The sequence below is a fragment of the Rattus norvegicus genome, chromosome 3 (assembly GCF_036323735.1).
Source record: "Rattus norvegicus strain BN/NHsdMcwi chromosome 3, GRCr8, whole genome shotgun sequence".
In the NCBI taxonomy this organism is placed as follows: domain Eukaryota; kingdom Metazoa; phylum Chordata; class Mammalia; order Rodentia; family Muridae; genus Rattus; species Rattus norvegicus.
This window is the reverse complement of record NC_086021.1, coordinates 184,317,359-184,327,312: the sequence shown is the minus strand read 5'-3', so window position 1 is coordinate 184,327,312 and position 9,954 is coordinate 184,317,359.

Here is a 9,954-nt window from a genome sequence, read left to right as displayed (position 1 = left end):
ATTTTCCTTTCATCTAAAGCCCAAACAATTTTGAGTGTCTTTTATCTGCCTCATCCTTGCGGATCAAGATTCAAGATATAATGTCTTACCTACTGTGGCAACATGATGACATGACATCTGCAGAATTCCACTTTCAGTGCCATGATGATACATTCTTTTTTTTTTATGATATCAAAAACATTCAATTTTACCACTGAGGTCTCAGGAGGCCGTGAAAGTCTTCTAGATCCGAAGGCAAAGTAAGAACCCAGCTGACCTTATTCCTAAACTGATTACCCAGAAATAAAGCGTCCTTTCTCTTTCTCCAAGTTATCTTAAATACTCCTCAGCTCATTGCCTCCCTTTCTACACCCTGTGTTCATTCACTCTCAATTGTCTCCTTGTTTTTAAATTTGATTTATGGTTAAGTTCATTTAATCCTTTTTATAGAAATATCTCAGAGTTAAAGTTATGTCCTAGAGCGAAGCCATTGCACAACAAGCAACAGGTTTTTCAAATTCACAATCTTGGGGCTCACAATAAGAACAAATGTCTTGCAACAATGGATGTAAAATCTTACTGTACTTACTATGAAACTGTGAGTCCTCAGTGAGCTTTTCTATGTGTTTCCTTTGTTATGGTGTTTTATCACAACAATAGAAAAACCACTGAGGGACTTGAATGTTCATCCACATTATGGCAAATGTGTTGACTGATACTCGGTTCTCTGTATAAATCATGCATGCCTTACTTCTTCATCTCTCTAATGAGGTCTGGCTGTTTCAACTTGCATGTCTTGAGAATATGGGTGTGATGAACCTGTGTGTGGAAACCTATATGACATCTGGTGTTCAGTTCTTCTGTAAGTGGAATCATGGGCTTCCCTGCTCATTTTTGTTGGTTGCCCTAAGACTGTCACCATACCATTTTGTATAGGGTGGTATCCTCTCACAATCCCCCAACCATACACAAGTACTCTGGTTTGTTCAAAGCCCAGAAGACTTACGTTTTTAGTTTGGCTGACCTACCATAGAAATGAAGAGGATACGATGGATCCTCCTAATTGTCAACTTGGCACAATCTGGAATCACAGGAAGGAAAGTCTCAAACAGGGATAATTTGAATCAGGTTAGCATGTGACTGTTGTGGGATACTGTCATAATTACGTTTCTTGTGAATAGACTCACTAAGGTGAGTGCTTCCATTTCCTCAGGATGGACCCTGGTTGTGGAATAATTCAGAAAGTGAACTGGTCATTAGCCCACATGAACTAAGCAATCTCTGCTCTTGTCAGTGGAGAGCTGTGAACTCTTGTATCAAGCTCCTGACCCTGTGACATCATCCAATAATGGGATATAGCCAGGAACTGTGATCTCAAATTATGCTTTCGTTCCCAAGTTGCTATTGTAACTATATTTTTTTAACAATAGGAATGAGCCTTAGAAAAAAATTTAAACATTTCGTTTCTACTTGAAGGATTTTTTTTAAAAAATGAAATTTAAAGTGAATGTGCTTGAATGGCATTGTCCACAGAATACCAAGTTTTTGTTTTTAGAGACATGTATTCCTGTCACTGGGATTAAAAGTTTTTTTTTTTTCTAAATGGCTGGAGCTAATTTAGTTTGGTGGGATATTGCCATAAGATCATTACTTCCTTAATTGAATTGAAGATCCTTGAACCCAGGATTCAGCTCCATTTCACTGGATAACTTTAATACTCGAATCATATATTTTGTACTTTTCATCTCTCAACTTCCCTTTTTTCATTAAGGTGCTCTACATGAGACTTAACCCAAAAACAAAGTCTATGATGGGTATTTCTGAGACTTTCTTTGTCAAGACAATTAATCTGAGTTTTTTCACCTTAGCCTTGAGCAGACTCTTCAGACAAGGCATAAAGTAGTGACATTCTACAACAAAATACCACATAAGCAGTCTATACAGCACATACTGAAATCTTTCTGCTTTGAACTCTCTTGGGCCAAGCCTGCACAATTCAAATCACTCTCAGTAACAAAGATTTCCCCATTCCTAATAAGATAGCAAATTAAGTCCCATGTAAAGCATTCCACTGCTTTCCAAATCCAAATTCCCAAAGTCCACATTCTATCAAAGAAAAGGATGAACAGGCCTATCACAGCAATACCCCAGGCCCTGGTACCAGTTTCTGTCTCACTTAGGGTTTTATTTCCATGAACACACACAATGGTCAATGCAAGTTTTTGAAGGACAACATTTAATTGGGGCGGGCTTCAGGTACAGAGGTTTAATCCATTATCATCAAGAAGGGAGCATGGCAGCATCCAGGTGGGCATGGTGCAGAACGAGTTGAGTTCTACATCTTCATCCAAAGGAAACCATGATCAGACTAATCATCTGAGGAGTAGGTAGGAGGAGGGTCTCAAAGGCCATCACACAGTGACACACAAACTCAAACAAGGCCATCCCTTATAATAGTGAAAATCCCTGGGCCAAGCATATGCCAACCATCACAATATATAATGAGATGAACATGTTATTTTTTTTTCTTTGAGTTTGTTTATTCAATGGATTACATTTATGGAGTTACATATAGTTAACCATCCCTGTATTCCTCGGATGAAACCTACTTGATCGGGACAGGTGATTATTTTGATGTGTTCTGGGATTTAGATTGCTAGAAATTTATTGAGTATTTTGCAATAGGTATTCTTATGGAAAATTGATCTGGAGTTCTCTTTGACAGGTGGTTTTGTGCAACCCTGCGAGGAAATTCCACCAGTTATATCTCCCCCACCTATTTGTGGTTTTATTACCTAGTAACATCCTCTCCTCTTGGTAGTCACGTGACCGGCAGGACTGGCACAGACTTTCCACCACCCAAATCCACAGCATTGCTCCAGGCACCAAGGACAATGTGATTGTGGCTCCAAATAATCCTTGTGTGCCTCGATGTATACATCCCCATTCCTGTGGCTTTTTTGGTTCTTGTGCTTAAACGTAGCATATATCTGTAGATTGCGGTTCTTAGCCGCCTTCTCCCTCTTGAAGGCTGTGGAAGCCCGATGCCCCAGTATTAATAAATCTCTTGCTGATTTCATCAAATCTCAGCTCCGGTGGTATTTGGTTACGAGTGCATCTTTGGTGGTATTTCTGCGGGTCCAACAGTATCTGTATAGAAAATTGTCCACTTTCTACTAATGTTCAAGTTTTGTTGAGTATAGGTGTTTGGAATGAGATCTGATAATTATTTAATGTTTTCTGTTTCTGTTGTTTTGTCTCCCTTTTCATTCCTCATTTCGTTAATTTCAATCCTGTCACTGTGCCCTCTGCTGAGTCTCGCTAAGGGTTTTTCTACCTAGGCCATTTTCTCAAAGAACTAGCTTCTGGTTTTGCTCATTCTACATAGAGTTTGTTTGTTTGTTTGTTTTTTGTTGTTGTTGTTTTGTTTTGGTTTCTGTTCATTTTTTCTTTTTGTTTTTCTTTTGTGTTTGTTTGTTTGTTTCTACCTGGTTGATTTCATCACTGAGTTTCAGTATATCCTGCTGTCTAATCCTCTTGTGTGTCTCTGCTCCTTTTTGTTCTAGACCTTGCAGGTGTGCTGTCAAACTGCTGCTGGATACCCTCTCCACTTTGATTTTGGAGGACTTCAGTACTTTGAGTTCTCCTCTTAAGCAGCTTTCATTGTGTCCCATAAGTTTGTGTATGCCATGCCTTCATTTGCATTAAATTCTTAAAAGACTTTAATTTTTTTCTTTCTTCCTTAACCAAATCATGTTGTTGTAAAATTATAAAATATAAGATGGTTGTCTTTTACTGCAGTGCCCTATGATATCTGGCAAATATATTAAATCTCAGTCAGCAAAGCCTCTCACCTGCTTTGCTCCATCCCATATCACACAGCCAAAGTTCTCTTTCTGAGTCTGGCAGCAATATCACTAACTATCTAGTTCGCAAGGCAGATTTCTATGCCAGAAACATCCCAATACTATGGTGGCCCAGTGTCTCCTGCCGTTGAACCCTTTCCTACCCTTAAGTCACTACCTGAAAGAACAAACAACACAATAACCTTCTGACCCAATTGATAAGATATAATTGCACACCTAAAGACACAAAGCCCAGTACACATCCATCCCTTAAGAACATTCCTTCCATGTTGTGTCCAGGCTACTCTCTCCCCTCCTCTGTTCCAATCTCCTCCTCTTCCTTCAAACTCTTCTCCAGCGAATCCCTCCTTCTCATCCAAGGACAGATCTGCTTCTATCCTGTACCTTTCCTCACCTGTATTTTACAAATTAAATGGAAAGAAGATTCTGGTCAAGTCACCTGATTCCTGAATATATGACTGGGCAGCCATGCTTGGGGCAGTGGAATTAGCATCAAAATTCAGATAACTCCAGGGCAACCAACAACAAAATTAACATTGGTAAGACTTTTTTAAATTTCCATGTTCTCGTGGGCTTTCTGTAGTTTTTGTTGTAATTGAAGACCTTAGAACCTGGTGCCCCGATAGGATACATGGGACTATGTTAATCTTCTTGTATCTGTTTAGGACTGTTTTTTGAGCAACTCTATGGTCAATTTCGGAGAAGGTAACATTAAGTTCGAGAAGAAGATATTTTCTTTGGTTTTAGGACTAAATGTTTTATAGATATCTGTTCAATCAACTTGGTTCAAAACTTCTGCTAGTTTCATTGTATCTGTTTAGTTTCAATTTCTTTGATATGTCCATAGATGAGAGTGGGGTGTTAAAGTCCCCCACTATTATTATGTGATTTTTCAATCTGTGTTGAATGTTTAGTGAAGATATTTTTATGGATGTGGGTGCCCTTGCATTTGGAGCACAACTCTTCAGAATTGGGAGTTCATCTTGGTGGATTTTTTTCTTTGATAAGTATGAACTATCCTTCCTTACCTTTTTTTTTCTCCTATTTAATTAAATTGGGTATTTCTTATTTACATTTCAATTGTTCTTACTTTTCCTGGTTTCCAGGCAAACATCCAATTAACCCCATCCCCCACTCAAATATGGGTGTTCCCCTCCCCATCCTGCTCTCATTACCGACCTCCCTGCAACAATCCTGATCACTGGGAGTTCAGTCTTGGCAGGACCAGGGGCTTCCCCTTCCACTGGTGCCCTTACTAGGCTATTTATTGCTACTTAGGGAGTTGGAGCCCAGGGTCAGTCTATGTATAGTCTTTGGGTAGTGGCTTATTCCCTGAAAGCTCTGGTTGGTTGGCATTGTTGTTCATATGGGGTCTCAAGCCCCTTCAAGCTCTTTCAGTCCATTCTAGGATTGCTTCAACAGGGATCCCGATCTCATTTCAGTGGTTTGCAGCTGGCATTCGCCTATGTATTTGCCATATTCTGACTGTGTCTCTCAAGAGAGATCTACATCTGGTTCATGTCAGCTTGTATTTCTTTGCTTCATCCATCTTATCTAGTTTGGTGGTTGTATATGTATGGGATACATATGGGGCAGGCTGTGAATGGGCGTTCCTTCAGCCTCTGTTCTAAACTTTACCTCCCTATTCCCTCCCAACAGTATTCTTGTTCCGTTTTTAAAGAAAGAATGAAGCATGTGAATTTTGATCATACTTCTTGGCTTTCAAGTGTTCTGTGCATCTAGGTTAATTCGAGAATTTTGGGCTAATATCCACCTATCAATGAATGGATACCATTTTTCTTTTTCTGTGATTGGGTTACCTCACTCAGGATGATATTTTCCAGTGCCATCCATTTGCCTATGATTTTCATAAATTCATTGTTTTTTTAAGATTTATTCATTTATTATATATAAGTACACTGTAGCTGTCTTCAGATATACCAGAAGAGGGCATGGGATCTCTTTACAGATGGTTGTGAGCCACCAAGTGGTTGCTGGGAATTGAACTCAGGACCTCTGGAAAAGTAATCCGGTGCTCTTAACCGCTGAGCCATCTCTCCAGCCCAAATTCATTGTTTTTGATAGCAGAGTAGTAGTCCGTTGTGTAGATGTACCACAAAGTCTGTATCCATTCCTCTGTTGAAGGGCATCTAGGTTCTTTCCAGCTTCTGGCTATTGTAAATAAGGCTGCTATGATCATAGTGGAGCATGTGAGTTTGTTATATGTCAGAGCATCTTTGAGTATATGCCCATGAGAGGTATAGCTGAATCCTCAGGTAGTACAATGTCCAATTTTCTGAGGCACCTCCAGATTCATTTCTGGAATGGTTGTACCAGTCTTTAATCCCACCAACAATGGATAGGTGTTTCTCTTTCTCCACATCCTTGCCAGTATCTGCTGTCACCTGAGTTTTTGATCTTAGCCATTCTGGCTGGTGTGGGGTGGAATCTCAGGGTTGTTTTGATTTGCATTTCCCTTATGGCTAAAGATGTTGAACATTTCTTTCAGTGTTTCTCAGTCATTTGGCATTCCTTTGCTGTGAATTCTTTGTTTAGGCCAGACCCCATTTTTAATAGGGTTATTTGTCTCCCTCCAGTCTAACTTCATGAGTTCTTTGTATATCTTGGATTTATCCCTCTATCAGTTGTAGATTTGGTAAATATCTTTTCCCAATTTATTGGCTGCCATTTTGTCCTAAAAACAGTGTCCTTTGTTTTACAGAAGCTTTGTAGTTTTCTGAGATCCCATTTGTCGATTCTTGATCTTAGAGCATAAGCCATTGGTATTTTGTTCAGGAAATTTTCTCCAGTGCCCATGTGTTTGTGTCTCTTCCCCACTTTTTCTTCTATTAGTTTGAGTGTATCTGGTTTGATGTGGAGGTCCTTGATCCACTTGGTCTTAAGCTTTGTAGAGGGTTATAACAATGGATCAATTTGCATTCTTCTACATGCTGTCCTCCAGTTGAACCAGCACCATTCAATGAAAATGCTATCAGTTTTCCATTGGATGGTTTTGGAGCCTTTGTCAAAAAATCAAGGGACCATAGGTGTGTGTGTTCATTTCTGGTATCAATTCTATTCCACTGGTCTATCTGCCTGTCCCTGTACCAATACCATACAGTTTCTTTTTTTATCACTATTGCTCTGTAGTATTGCTTGAGTTCAGGGACAGTGATTCCCCCGGAAGTCCTTTTATTGTTGAGGATAGTTTTAGCTCTCCTGGGTTTTTTGTTATTCCAGATGAATTTGCAAATTGTTCTGTCTAACTCTCTGAAGAATTGGATTGGTATTTTGATGGGGATTGCATTGAATCTGTACATTGCTTTTAGTAAAATGACAATTTTAATATATTAATCCTGCCAATTCATGAGCATGGGATATCTTTCCATCTTCTGAGATCTTCTTCAATTTCTTTCTTCAGAGGCTTGAAGTTGTTATGATACAGATCTTTCACTTGCTTGGTAACAGTCACACTGAGGTATTTTATATTATTTGGGACTATTATGAATGGTGTCCTTTCCCTAATTTCTGTCTCGCCTTGATTCTCATTTTGGGTAGAGGACGGCTACTGATTTATTTGAGTTAATTTTATACCCAGCCAATTTGCTGAAGGTGTTTATCAGGCTTAGAAGTTCTCTGGTGGACCTTTTCGGATCACTTAAATATACTATCATATCATCTGCAAATAGTGATATTTTGACATCTTCTTTTCCAATCCGTATCCCTTTGATCTCCAGTTATTGTCTGATTGCTTTGTCTAGAAATTCAAGAACTATATTGAATCAGTAGGGAGAGAGTAGGCAGACTTGTCTAGCCCCTGAGTTTAGTGGGATTGCTTCAAGTACTCTCCATTTAGTTCAATGTTAGCTACTGCTTTGCTGTATATGGCTTTTACTATATTTAGGTTTGGGCCTTAAATTGCTATTCTTTCCAGAACTATTGTCATGAAGGGGTGTTGAATTTTGTCAAATGTTTCTCAGCATCTAAAGAAATGATCTCGTGGTTTTTTTTCTTTCAGTTTGTTTATGTAGTGGATTACATTACTGGTTTCCCGTATATTAAACCTTCCCTGCGTCCCTGGGATGAAGCCTAATTGATCATGATGGATGATTGTTTTGATGTGCTCTTGGATTCGATTTGCAAGAATATTTTGAGTAATTTTGGTCGATATTCATAAGGGAAATTGGTCTGATGTTCTCTGTCTTTGTTGGGTCTTCGTGTGGGTTATGTATAAGTGTAATTATGGCTGCATAGAAGGAATTCGGTAGCGCTCCATTGGTTTCAATTGTGTGGAATTGTTTGGATAATACTGGTATGAGGTCTTCCATTAATGTCTGATAGAATTCTACACTGAACCCATCTGGACCTGGGCTCTGTTTGGTTGGAAGACTTTTAATGAGTGCTTCTATTTCTTTAGGAGTTATTGGGTTGATTCAATGGTTTATTTGTTCCTCATTAACCTTGGGTATCTGGCATCTGTCTAGGAAATTGTCCATTTCCTCCAGATTTTTAAGCTTAGTTGGATATAGGCTTTTGTAGTAGGACCTGATAATTTTTGAATTTCCTCTGATTCTATAGTTATGTCTCTATTTTCATTCCTGGTTTTTTTTTAATTGTAAACACTCTCTGTGTCCTCTGGTTAGTCTGGCTAAGGGTGGATCTACGTTTTTGATTTTCTCAAGGACCAGCGTTTGATTCTGTTGATTCTTTGTATGGTCCTTTTCCTTTCTACTTGGTTGATTTCAGCTCTCAGTTTGGTTATTTCTGAATTTTACTCCTCCTGGGTATTTTTGCTTCATTTTGAACTAGAGCTTTTAGGTGTGCTGTCAAACTGCATATATATATTTTCTCCTGTTTCTTTCTGCAGGCACTCAGAGCTATGAGTTTTCCTCTTAGCACAGCTAAGGGTGCAGGGAGCTGTTTGACAGGGTCCCTTCAAATCTGAATGGTGTCTGGACCCCATTGGGACCTGCAGCTTGAGTGCCCCTATCTTCCTGTTCCTAGAGGCCCTGTACAGTTTCCTCATGGGCCAGGGATGTAGGCATGGGTGGGTATTACTGGTGTTCTCTCCTGCCTTGGAGTCTCAGGATTGCCCCCCTATCTGGGAGGTGAGCTCTCCTTCCCACAGTGTTTGGGAGTAGGGAGCTGTGGGCCAGGATCAGAGAGGTTTGGGCCCCAGCTAGAAACCAGAAGTGCCTGGTCCCAGAGGAATTTTGCCTTTGTGAGTCCTTAGTCCACCAGGCAGGTCACTTGGAGCAGAAAAGTTGGTCTTACCTCTGGTTTCTGGCCTGGAGTCACTTCTCAGACGGGTTTCAGCTCTCCGTGAGGTCAGCAACCAAAAGGGCCTGCCCTGCCTTCATGCAGTACCCTGTGCAAACCATTCCAGATGGCACTAGGCAGTAGGTGTTTTCTTCTAGAGTCAGAAATATGGGCAGAGAGTAGTTTCCTCTGGGTTCCCAGGTGTGTCTGCCCCTCTGAAGTTCTAGCTCTGCCTCCCATGGGATTTGGGTGCAGGTTGCTGTTTGACCAGGTCCCATAGGATCCGGGAAGTGTCTGGACTGCAGGGACCTTGCAACTTGAGTGCCCCTATTGTCCTCTTCCCAGAGACCCTATACAGTTTCCTTATGAGCCAGGGATGTGGGCAAGGGTGTTCATTATCTTTTTTTGATAACTTCTGTTTGAAAGTCTATTTTATTCAGTATAAGAATGGTTAGTCTCTCTGTTTTCTTGGTACCATATGCTTTGTCTCAAAATTATTCCCAGACATTCATTTTGAGGAAGTTTCTGTCATTATCACTGAGGTATGTTCCCGGTATGCAGCAAAATCCCAGGACCTATTTTGTATCCAGTCTCTTAGTCTGTGTGTTTTCATTAGGGAATTGAGACCATTGATGTTGAATTATATCAGGGCACAATGATAGATGTTCCCTAATATTTTAATATTTCTGTTGTTAGAGGTGGAATTTGGTTTGTGTGACTATCTTCTTTTGGCATAGTTGTAAGAGGATTAATTACTTGCTTTGAAAAGGGCGTAGTCTCCCTACATGTGTTGAACTTTTCCATATGTTTTCATTTGTAGGGATGGATTTGTGGAAATGTTTTGTTTGTA